The sequence below is a fragment of the Heteronotia binoei genome, chromosome 3 (genome assembly GCF_032191835.1).
Source record: "Heteronotia binoei isolate CCM8104 ecotype False Entrance Well chromosome 3, APGP_CSIRO_Hbin_v1, whole genome shotgun sequence".
Taxonomy (NCBI): Eukaryota; Metazoa; Chordata; class Lepidosauria; order Squamata; family Gekkonidae; genus Heteronotia; species Heteronotia binoei.
The window spans coordinates 160,284,035-160,297,060 of NC_083225.1; the positions used below are offsets into that span (position 1 = coordinate 160,284,035).

Consider the following 13,026-nt stretch of genomic DNA (forward strand, 5'->3'; position numbering starts at 1 on the left):
AGAGAGAGAGATGGGTGCAAGCTCTTGAAATCCCAAACACAAAATATGTGTGATGTAGCTAAAGCAGATTTCAAAAGATGAAAGCAAAGCACAAACATTAAAAAAAAAAAACACTTTTGTACTGCTATGGTAACATGCGGGTGATTGGTAAACTTCTAGGTTTGAAGTATCATAATAGGAAGACAGGAAGATCCTCCAGATTCCCTGAAGAACTGACCCCAGATGCTTGTGAAATAACTAAACCAGCTTATTTTCATATAATTAAATTGAAACAACTCTGGCAGTCAACTTTAACAGTAACAACTTAACTTTTCTTTTCAGACACCATCAAAAGGCAGATGGTGTCTCATCCAACATTTAACTCTTTACCACAGAAAACTTATAATTCATGGAAGCCAACTGTAGGTAAACACTTAAATGTTTCAAGGCAAGGTCTTCTGCTCTGCAGGAACTGGATAATTAGCAATATTCAAGACCAATGACACAAAGTTTTCCTTATAGCTCAGAATATTTAATGGTAAAAATGCTGTCATAGTTTAGCATAATAGGACCACATCCTTCCTAACCCCCCCCCCCCCAAATTTAGAATCAGTAAATGCTCTGTGTGCCATAGAGAGCAATAATAAACAAGTCTACTCAGAAGTAAGTCCCATTTTATTCAGTGGTGATTTCTCCAAGGAGAGGATTGCAGCCACAGTGACTTAAATATGGAGGATTGGGCTGGCTACACCTTCCAAGCTGAAAATGCTTCTTTTATGTGTCTTTGGAATTTCAAGAGTGAGCTTAGAAGAAAGGGAAAGGGCTATTCAAGTTTGCATGCCAGGGATAAGTTTTGTTTTGGGAGTTTCATTCTTCCAGACAAATAATGCAAATAAATAAATGTAAATAGATATTTACAGGAAAACAGATTTAACAATCTGCAAATTAATCATGCAAACAGCTGTGCAAACAATATCTCCTATATTCCAAAATATTTTGTCTCAAAATTACTTCAGCATTGTCAAAGCAGCTCTGAGGTATTGCTGAGCACAATAGACACAAATTGTTTTTGTTTAGAGCAACTTTCATGCAGTGCAGTCACCTTACCCAACCTCAGCCATCTCATTTTAAACTGCAAATGATCTCTCACAGACCCAGCTTCATACACATCCATCTGCTAGTGGTCTGAGGCCACACCTCTACCAGTGACTTGCCTATTAAGAAAAACATCCAGACCCATTTAAAAACCATGAAGGTTCTTTTGCCAGTTTCTAAGATTCTAATTAGGTTCTTGAGACACTTAAGGCTAACCTAGTAGTATTGTTAGTTGTAGGTTTTAACAATTTTATAGTTACACTTAATTGTATTATTTGTTTTATCTGTATTGTTGTAACCTGCCTTAAGCCTTGCTGTGCAGAGGAGGGGGGAGAAGGAAGAGAAGAAATTGGATTTATACCATGCTCTTCACTACCTGAGGGAGTCTCAGAGCAGTTTACAATCTCCTTTCCCTTCCCCTCCCCACAACAGACATTCTATGAGGTAGGTGGGACTGAGATAGCTCTGACAGAAACTGCGGTTGAGAGAACAGCTCTGAGAGAGTTATGACTGGCCTAAGGTCACTCCAGCAGTTGCATGTGAAGGAGTGGGGAATCAGACCCTGTTCTCCCAGATAAGAGTGTCGGAGCGGGAGTAGCAGAGTGAGGGAGATGACTTGCCCGACACAGGGCTTCAGGAAAGAAAATCAGGCAGACACGTGCAACTAGTGCCAAAAGGTGTATTAACATATATACACAACAAGTGCTCTCTTGTGCAGTCTATACAATATCACCTCCACGGACAAAGTGCTTCGCCTAACCACCATCTCACAGGGAGAGACCTGTGTGATGCACACACAGATCATATATAGTCCAAGCAGCCAATCCTGGCCGTGCTGACTCAGCAGATTGCATCACTTGGCTTCTGCCGGCTCAAGCCGGTCTGCTGATCAGGTCACTGTGACCTAGCCTGGCAGCTAGATCACCAGCTGTCATACTGTAGCTGTCAGACTGGGTTTATGTAGATTCTTGCTCCAACACACCTCCTAATCTATTTAAACCCAGTGCACCAAAACACTTTACACAGTTTACATACATGTCCACCAGCAACATTACAGTTCATATTTACGTAGCTCGGAACCCTTTCCGGAATTCGTTCAGGAACTCATCATGATTGTAAAACACATCATCGTGTTCCTGTTCAGCCAGCTCTTTCAGACGCTTGGCTTCAGCCTCCTTCTCCCTTGCCTCGCACTCTGCCACCCAGGCTTTCCATTTCTTAGCCTTTTCTTTTAACATTTCCTCTAATCCGGGTGGGTCTGGATTGACAGTCAGAGTGACATAGGGACACTTGTACCTAGCGGGACGTTGGCCTTTGGTGGACCTGGCAGACACCCGTGGCCCTGTGCTTGGACCAGCTTTGTCTTCTTCGGGTTGCTCTGTTCCCACCTCCTGGGCTGGTTGCTCTGCCCCTGTAATTGGGTGTTGAACCTCCTGACTCTCACACTTTACCTCCAGTTCCTGCATTTGAGGCTCTGCCTCCTGACTCTGCTCGTCAGGCTCTGTGCCAGCATTCGGCTCACCTTCTCCAGCCCCACTGGGTGCCACCTCCTGGGCTGGAGTTCTGGGCTGCGCTCCAACATCGTTATCGCTACTTGGCAGCAGGACAAATTGTTTCTGCAAGGAGTGCAACCTTGGCCAGCTGCTTTCTTCATTGAACTGGGCACTCTTACTAAGTGTTATCTTGCTTTTGCTATTGCAGAAACGATAACACCTGGCCCTTGGCTTGTAGCCCAGAAAAATTAGGCTCTCTGCCCGGACATCCCCCTCCCCGCTACTCGTGGAGTGGATGCCAACCCGAGCCCGTGACCCAAAGACTTTTAAAGAACTCAAATCTGGGGTCTTGTTCAACAGTAACCTGTAAGGCACATTTTTCACAGTATTACACCAAACCCTATTTTGCAAAAAAACAGCTGCATGTATGGTTTCTGCCCAATAGGTCATTGGCAGTTGTGCATCCTCTAACATGCAATACATCACATTCTGCAATACAGCCCCATGCCCATTTTCTCGGGGCGTTGCCGGGTTCGTCAGACGGTGGGCAATGCCCTTGTTCTCCAGCCAACGTTTCATCTGGTTAGATAAGAATTCCCCCCCTCTGTCGGTTTGTACAGCTAGGAGATTAACCCCTAATTGTCTCTCCACTGCTTTGACCCACTTGGTGAATGTCTTATACACCTCAGACTTATGCACCATGGTGAAAACCCACGCGTACCTCGTGTGGTCGTCGGTGGCCACCAAGCAGTATCTCCTCCCCGACAGACTCTTTGGCAATGGGCCAATAATGTCTAAATGGACTAGTTCCAGGGCTCGTGTGCTTTCCCTTGAGCTTTCTTTAGCAACAGCACACGCCTTGCTTTTGGTCTTCTTGCAGACCTGGCAATCCAAGTAACATTTGCAAGGATTTACTTTCAAACTAGGCACAAGCTCCAGGGTTTTCTTTAACGCCCTAAATCCGCAGTGCCCAAGTCTCCTATGGAGCAAATGTATACAATTATTGTGCACAGGCTCATTCGACACCTGAGCCACCTGGGCACAATCACTCTGGATCACATACAGTTTACCTTCCCTCTTTCCTGTCACAAGCAACTTTCCCCCACCTCCCAGGATTTTGCAGCAGGTTTTCTCAAATCTCACCTGGTATCCCTGGTCAAACAGTGTGCTAACACTCAACAGGTTAGACTGCAGTGAGGGTACATACAACACATTTTGCAACATACATTTCAGTGCAGGAAATTCCACATTGCCTGAGCAAACAGAATTGGCAGTGGTCCCATCAGCCAATCTCACATACTTATGCTCAGGACTGTCAATGTTTTTCAACAACTCCTTCTCGCAGCAGAGATGGCTCGTTGCCCCGGAGTCTAAAATCCAAGCAGACCCTGTGCTCTCTACTGCAGACGTGACCAGCCGGGTTGCTTCCTCACACGGGCTGGCGGTCCTCCGCTCTCGCCGCACACGCCCCCGCCTCTTCTCCCTCTCAGGGCAAGCTCGGAGCAGGTGCTGCGACGACCCGCATCCATAGCAGCGACGGACTGCAAACGCAGTCGGCTCCACTTCCTCCTCCTTCGGACGCCTGCCGGCAGCAAAAGCTGGCTCATTCTTGGCTGTCTTCCCGGACACACCGATAACAGCACGCTGCCCGGCCGACACCCCCGGACAGCTCACGGCCGCAATTCTCTCTTGGAAGTCAAGCAGGTGGGCACAGACGTATTCCATGGTCAGGGTCGCTACGTCCACCGTCTCCAGAGAAGTTATCAGGGGAGTGTACTCAGGTGGCAACGACGACAGCAAAATGTACACTCTGTCGTCTGGAGCTACAGTCTTGCCTCTTGCCTCCAGCTCAACGAAACAGTCCGTTAGCCGTTTGATGTGATCTTTCACACACCCTCCAGCCGGCATAACGGTGCGGAACATCCTCCTTGTCAAGGCCATGAGGGAACCAGCAGTGGTGCTAACATGCACCGCACTCAACGCGTCCCAGGCAGCCTTGGGAGTGTCCTTCCCTCGCACATAAACCAGCTGGTCATCTCCTATAGACAGCACTATGTTGGCCAGTGCCTTATCCGATAACACAGTCTCGGCAGGAGATAAGTCAGCAGGGGGGTTACTCACGAACAGCCATTGCCCTTCACGCTTGAGGTAGTGTTGCATTCTCAGGCTCCACACCGCGTAGTTGGCTGAGGTGAGCTTCTCAACGGCTACTCCAAGCTGTTGCTGAGCCATCGTGCCGACTCCTCCTCACAGCTGGCTGCCGACGTCCCTCTGGCTCTCAAACAGAGAACGGTGGTGCTTCTGTGTCCTTCACCGGCGTTCCTCGCCTCCGGCTCTTTCCAAACTCACAGTCGGCTCAACTCTCAACTCTCTCCTCCGCGCAGCGGAACCGCCCTGGGCCCATAACCCTGTCGGAGCGGGAGTAGCAGAGTGAGGGAGATGACTTGCCCGACACAGGGCTTCAGGAAAGAAAATCAGGCAGACACGTGCAACTAGTGCCAAAAGGTGTATTAACATATATACACAACAAGTGCTCTCTTGTGCAGTCTATACAATATCACCTCCACGGACAAAGTGCTTCGCCTAACCACCATCTCACAGGGAGAGACCTGTGTGATGCACACACAGATCATATATAGTCCAAGCAGCCAATCCTGGCCGTGCTGACTCAGCAGATTGCATCACTTGGCTTCTGCCGGCTCAAGCCGGTCTGCTGATCAGGTCACTGTGACCTAGCCTGGCAGCTAGATCACCAGCTGTCATACTGTAGCTGTCAGACTGGGTTTATGTAGATTCTTGCTCCAACAAAGAGCCCATGCACTTAACCACTATACCAAACTGGCTCTCTTCAATCAATCTACAACACACTCCCATTCACAGAATAGTCATACTCACAACTCTTACACCTTCATACATAAGAAAGAAGCTGCCATTGTTTATACAGTGTTGTTTTGGATCTCAGGGTATATTTTTAATATTGTATGCAATGAATGAAAAGATGAGAACATCATTCTAACAAGACAACTAAAAAGCACAGTGTATTCATCTTGTCTTAACTGCCAGGCAATTTGTGTGCAAGGGAAGCCAAGGTTCTTGGTGCCAACATTCCCCAAGTCTATGCTCTGTAGTAACACCAGATGAATCACACAGAGACACCTGCTTCTTCAGGCAGCAATTTGGCTCTCAGCCTCCTTCCTTGGCTTCTCTCTGACATGCAAAAGAGATTTGTCAGGTACCTATATTAATCTTAACTGCTCAGGCAAGTTAATTACACTAAGTACATGAGCTCTAGAAGAAGCAAGCACCCATAGATAAATATGCATGCATTTGGTCAAATGTTGCCATTTTATGCAAACAGGGCTGTAAAACAAGTTCAGGAGACAAACTTTTGATTTGTGGAGTCCTTAAAAAGCAAGAATGAATATTTCAAAATAAGGCAACCTGTGCTTTTAAAATATGTGAAGGGGAAATATATAAGTTCATTATTCAGGTCTGCATAAGTACAATACATGACTGAATTCTGAAGAATTCCAAGGACAATTCTTTGTCCTATCAGCTAGATAATCTCTCTCCCCCCCTCCTCTCTCCTCCCTCAAGCTCTTCTTCAAGAATCATTGCTTCATACTTCCCCTCACTTATGTGATCATCATTTTCCACCTCACTCACCATGTTCTTCTCAGTTGTAATGTCTAGAATTTCTTGAAAGTGTATTCATACAGTCTTATCTGTCTAAAGAAGATGTGTCAGGATCTGCAGAAAGATCATGGAGCCCTGCCTGCTGGTTTGTTGGTTCCATGTAGGTACACTTTTTTTTTTGCTCTTTTGTGAAAGGAGCAAGAAAACCATGTATTCTGCCTATGTGCTGTGCTGTCACAAGTTATCCCTCCTCCACAGAAGCTCTCCCTTACCTTTTATCTGTCTTCTCTCAGCCTGCCATGGCCATTTCCTGTACCTTTCGGTTGAGCTCCCATTGCTCTTTGTGCATTTGCTGTGCAGGACCCCCTCTCTACCAATGAAATCATAATGCTGGCTGCACTTCCTTTCACATTACTCAGTTGTCCAATTACTTATTGTCAGCTGTTTGTGGGTCCCAGATCGAAACAAAAAGTTGAAGACTATTTGTCTAAAGTACATTTGGCCAGAGACCATGTCATATATATATGACATATATATATATGACATATATATATATATATATATATATATATATATATATATATATATATATATATATATATATATATATATATATATATATATATAGACCCAATCCTTATATATATCCCATCAAACCGTCAATCAACTGCTCTTGTGACACATTGTCTGACTCTGCTCTACCCCACCCACTGCTGGCCCCAGGACAGATAAGGATTGGGTCTCTGGGGAAACTGCTAGGCAGTGGTTGCTGCTAATTACTTATTTCTCTCAGTAAAAAGCAACTGAGCTTGGTTCTCTCAGTATAAGCCAATGCAGGAGGCCCTTTTCAAGTCCTATTTTGGCCTTTGAGGGAAAACTTATCGGTTGACTCTGCTCCTCTCTCCCACCCGAGGGGCTGTTGCTAGCCAGCCAAACTGCTTCTGTCAGTCAAAGACAACCAACATTGGTTCTGGCATGTTATGGCTCTCCCTACTCTCCCATTGGCTAAGCCACCTGTTGCTCTGCTTTGCAGAGGAGAAAAAGGAAGCCTTCCCTTGACTGGCTGAAGGATGGAGGAGGGAAACGGCCATAAAGAAAGCCTTCTCATGATTGGCTGAGGGAGGGAGGAGGAGGGAAGGCAAGATCATCCGGAACAGCTGTATGGCTATTCTTCATTTAGATTTGTAACAACATTATGTTGATAACCACGGCTAGTAAAACATTAGGTTACTGTGCAAGGAATTTCATTTCCTAGACAGTGAGATAGAAAAGCTAAATGACAATAGAAAACCCAGAGGCCACAACAACCAAACTGTGTTTCCAGCTATCCTACTGAAAGTTCAGTTAATGCCCTTTTCCCATCCTGTGGGAAGCTGCTAAAATGCTGTACTGCACAGGATAAATGGTTTTTTAAAAATTAAACAAAATAATCTATTTGGGTCCAGAATACTTCCACTCCTTGAAAAGCATACATTATTTACAACCCGCTAAATTTAAGGCTTTTTATGAATACATTAGCTATGCTTGTATCTTCAGAATTCATTAGCAAGAGAAGTTACTCGCAGATGCTCTGACTTACATGCAATACTGGCTGTGTCCTCCCAGTTTGCTGCATTTCTCTGATTCTAAGGGGATAGTGCTTTAAGACATTGACTCCGCATTCAATTCCCTTTTCACAGAAAAGGATGACCCAGTTAACTAAATGACGAAAGCTTCTGGGGGAGAAAAAAAATCACCTCTCAAGCTAGATTTGCAGTCTTAAGAATTATTAAGTGTTGAGAGTTGAGTTCTAGAAAGTAAGAGAAAGCCCTTGTAAGGAGTAAGACTGCCCAGCAGTTAAGATCTTCATGAAATGCTCTGCTCTGTGTGTACCCTCTTCAGAGGAAAGATACAGGATCTTTTCAGTGGTAATGCCTCAGGTTTGAAACATATCCCCAAAGGAATTAACCTGGCACCATGCTTGTTATATTTTAAGTGCCAGGTAACAAACAACTTTTTTTGATTTCTTAGACTAGATGAGTATGCTTTTTTTAAAAAACAAACAAACAAACACTTGTGATTTCTACAAAACTCTGTCCTCCATCTTTTTTTCTTTTATTCTGGTTTTAGTTACTTCTAAATGTAACTGGTATGTGTATAGATATTTCTGCTCTGTGATGTCGTTGTTATTATTTAGAAGAAGAAGAAGATATTGGATTTATATCCCGCCCTCCACTCCGAAGAGTCTCAGAGCAGCTCACAATCTCCTTAACCTTCCTTGCCCACAACAGATACCCTGTGAGGTGGGTGGGGCTGGAGAGGGCTCTCACAACAGCTGCCCTTTCAAGGACAACCTCTGCCACAGCTATGGCTGACCCAAGGCCATTCTAGCAGGTGCAAGTGGAGGAGTGGGGAATCAAACCCGGTTCTCCCAAATAAGAGTCTGCATACTTAACCACTACACCAAAATTTAGAATGCTTGATTGCATTTATTCCTGTGACTCCTTACATCCATTTCCACTTTTATCAGTTTTTCAATTGTAATGGCTTTTAATGTGAAAGTTTGGCATTTAACAGAGAAGCAGGATATAAATATTTCAAATAAATAAAATTACTGGCTCTTCTAGGGAATAAATATATTGATTTGGCAGCGATTGGGGCATGTTAATTTGTTGGAGTGAGCATCAGTGGGATTTACTGGCAAAAAATATGTGTTAAGGGAGGTTTAGGCTGTTGGTGACAGATGGAATGTATGGTGGCAAAGAGAATCTTGCTGAGTTGGAATGATACAACTCTGTTTTCACAAAGCAATTGTAATGCACAAACCAGACCTAAGGAGATGTCTGTATAGGAGCTTCTTGTCACCCTGACAGGATTCCTTGGTGCAGAAACTCAAATTCCATTAATAGTATTTATTGATTTATTTAGAGACAGGTGATGTGGTCAGTGTGGTGTCATGGCCAGAATGTCAGACTAGGATTTGGGAGAATCAGGCTCAAATCCCCCCTCTGCCATGAAAGCTTGCTGGGTGACCTTCAGCCAGTCAAATACTTGCATTCTAACATCACAGATTTATTGTGAGAGCAAATTAATAATGGAGAGAATGATGTGAGATGCTTTGGGGAGATAAGCAGGGTATAAATGAAGTAAACAATTAAACAATTTCATTTATAGTAGACTAGATCTAATGATCAGTCTTCATCAAAGTAAGGCATTTGCACCAGCAGAAGACAGGGAGTGATTTTCTCCAATTTCAGCCCGCTGTTGCTCCTTGAATGCCCTGAAATGTTGCTACTGGGGGACAGAGGACGACCAGTGGCAGCATGGGATGGGGTGTAGTGGCTAGATCTTTGAAACCAAAAAAGTGTTGTACTAACTGAAATCAGAATAAAGAAGAAAACTGTTACTGGAATGATGAGTGCTGTACTCTAGAGAAGTTTCTGGTCTGCCTGAGCGATCTTTTGCCTTTGTGTGCTTTCACTCTTTAACTATTGCAATCCAATAAGGGAATCCACCCTTAACAGTGACACAGTATTACTGCAGATATAAAGTTCTCTCTAAATTGGGGCATGGTGGATATCCTAAATTTAGCAAGCTGCTCTTACTGTTATGCAAACAAAGTCTCAACAATCTGCTTCTGAACTGATAATGTTGCTATGGAAACAACCCTAATTACTACAGGATGAGTAATAAAACCCTCAGCAGAAGGATCTTTACAAGACATCTTCACTTTTTAAAATTTTGAGGTTTCTTTCCACCCACTCTTAAATGGGGATGTGAGGCCTTCTATCATCCTGTCCCATGGGCTCCTCAGACATTACCTGGTGTAAATGGAAGAGAAGTAGGGTTGTCAGACACCCCCCTCCTCCTGGTGGAGGCAGGGTCCCAAACACCAGGCCCTGCCCCCTAGCTGCTGCTCAGCTGGCCAGCAGGGGGACTTGCCTGGAGAAAGAGAAAGGGCAGGCCTCATTGCTGGCATTGCACAGGAAGTGATGTTATTACACCAGCGATGTCCAGGCAATGCTCTGGTATTCGGGCAGAAGCTGGTTTTGCCATAGATTTTTTGCCCAAATACCAGAGTATTACCTAGACATCACTGGTGGGACGATGCCACTTCCTGTGTGATGCTGATGATGAGATCTGGGCCTTTCTCACTCTCCAAGTCCCCCCCCATCCCCCACCAGTTGCCAGGAGGCAACCCCAGGGAGAAAGTATGCATGCTGGTGTCACACCAGTGCACTTACATCACTCCTAGTGAATAAACCAGAAGTGACATGGTAGACACTCTAACATTTTGCAAAAAAAACTTTATGATAAATGACTGTGGATAAACATCCTCAGTCTCAAGTGGCAGTTTTAGATATTGCAATAGGAGATACAAGACAAACAGCTTTTGGAAGAATGTTGCAAAAGTTGTTGCTTAAGCTCCAAAACCAGCACCAAAATTATTGAGGGAAATTGTTCCACATAATTCCATGAAATTGCTAGTTTGCTCCGGAGAGAAACGGAAGCCTGGCGTGGAGCAAGGTTAGTGCGGAATCAGCCATACTGTGTGATTTTTGACCTGTGGGCCAATATGTAACAGAGGAGCCCTGTTCACATGATACACTGAACATCTATACATCTTGCATGTACATGTGTACGTCCATTTGCAAGAAAGGGCCAACATATGTTCATTTTACAAATGAAACCAGGTATCAATACTTGGATAAATGGGGGGTCTCATTCAGATTTTCAGCCATCCATGCATTGAATGTAACAAGAGAATCACTGAATGGACATATAAAGAAAAATCAAGCATACCCAGTACACAAATTGTACATGCATTCACTGTAACTAGAAAGTGCAACATAAAAATTACTTGGGGGCAATGGGCAGGTTTTTTTTCTGCCCACTACTTCATTAATACTTCATTGGGGTAGGTATTTGTGGGTTTCCTGCATTATGCAGGGGGGTGTACTAGACGACCCCAGAAGTCCCTTCCAACTCTATGAGTCTATGATTCTATGATTCTAATACAATATGTGCTCCCCTGAAAAATATATTTAAATATACAGATCAAGATTAGAAGCAAGAAGTTAGAAAAGGACATTCAGAGTGTGAAGACACAATGTGAGTTTATTCAGGTAGCAACAGATTTCTCACCAGCTGCAGAACTGACGGGCTGCAAACCCACATATATGCATATGCATGCTGGAGCGAAACGAATGGCTTAAGTAAAACTAACAACTTCCAATTCTCCATGGAAAATACAGGCATAACCTCCAGCTAGTCTTTTACTCGTTCCTGTTATTTATTTGCCAAAGGCAGTACACTAAGCTGAATACATAGCACAGGAGACAATTAGATTCCAAATGATAAACGTGAAAACATTTGAATTTTACCACAGTGTACACTTTTCAGTCGCACCAGATTTGAGAGCCAAAGAGATCGTTCTTCTGGCATGATGGGATGTTTTGCCTCTGAGGGTTCATGCTAGAGTATTGCTAGATGAATTTGTTCTGGTCTCGATATGGAAATTATTTCATTAATTCCCAGTGACTGTCTGCTTCTATTAAGTCACAACACTTCTGCTGGCATAGGAGTGAAACGGTCACACCATGTCCACAAAAAGGTCTCAGCCATTAGCAAACATGGGGACAATTAAGTCATACCCAATATTCATTAAGTGTACCATGATTATTATCTTACCATAGGGCAGGCATTCAGGCCCAAGGACTGGAAAGCATCCAAGATCATGCAGGCACAGGACAATTGCCTGCTGGCCCCCTCAACAAAACAGCACAAAATAACATATTTAATGTTTTATGTATATAACAAATGTTTAGATTTTTAACTATAAATTATGTAATGTTAATTTTAATGTTTAATTTATATTTTATGTTAGTTTAACATGCTGTAAGCCGCCCTGAGCCACCTAGTGGGAAGGGCGGGATATAAATCTCAGATAAATAAATAAATAAATAAAACATATCCAGTATCCTTCGAGGAGGCAGTAACAAGGGATTGGCTTTTGTGCATCATCTGAGTTCAGAGATCTAGATGTTGCTAGAGGCCCTTTTGGAATATCCTGGAGTTTCTTTTTCCAACCAGTTGTCCTGGCTAGCTCAGAGAACAGGGAAGGCTGGATCTGCAAAGCTTCTGATCCAGTCCTTGATTTCCATAATACCATCTGCACTGAGACAGCAGTCCAAATAGCCCACTTATCCTGGGCTTGTTAGAGCCTGGGAGCTAAGCAGGGTTGGCCACAGTTAATGCTTGGATGAGAGAACAGCAAGGAAGACTGGGATTGTTATACAGAGAAAGGCAACACAAAGAGTGATTAAAATGTGGAACTGACTGCCAGATGATGTAATCATGGCCACAGGAATAGACAGTTTTAAAAAGTGATTAGATACGATTTATGGGAGGACAGGTCTTTCAGTGGCCACTATGGCTCTTAGGGCTCTGTGCCTTTTTGTTGTACACCACCCAGAGCCCTGCACAAGCATGGACAGGGTGATTAACAAATCAAATAAATAATAATAAAATAAATACTAACCATGGTGACTTAGGACTTCCATGTTCACAATGCCAGGAGGCAACATCCGGAGAACATCTTGGCCTCTATGATCTGTTATTGGTCCTCCAGAGGAACTGGTTGTCCATTGTGTGAGACAAGATACTGGAGGAGATAGACCACTGGTCTGATCCAGCAAAGCTTCTCTTATGTTCTTTACCACTTGTACTTTTCTTTTTCTTGGAACACCCCCATGGATTAGGTGGCCATGACTCTGTTGCAACTCTACAGCAAGTCTTCCTTAACTGTGCTCAGCAGTGCACAATATTTACTTATTTGGTACAT

General features: G+C 43.9%; 1 protein-coding gene across 2 annotated transcripts in view; it reads right to left on the minus strand.

Annotated features, from left to right (window-relative positions):
* Positions 1-13,026, minus strand: part of MTUS2 (microtubule associated scaffold protein 2) — a 419,757-nt gene that overhangs the window by 329,939 nt on the left and 76,792 nt on the right. The window lies entirely within an intron of this gene.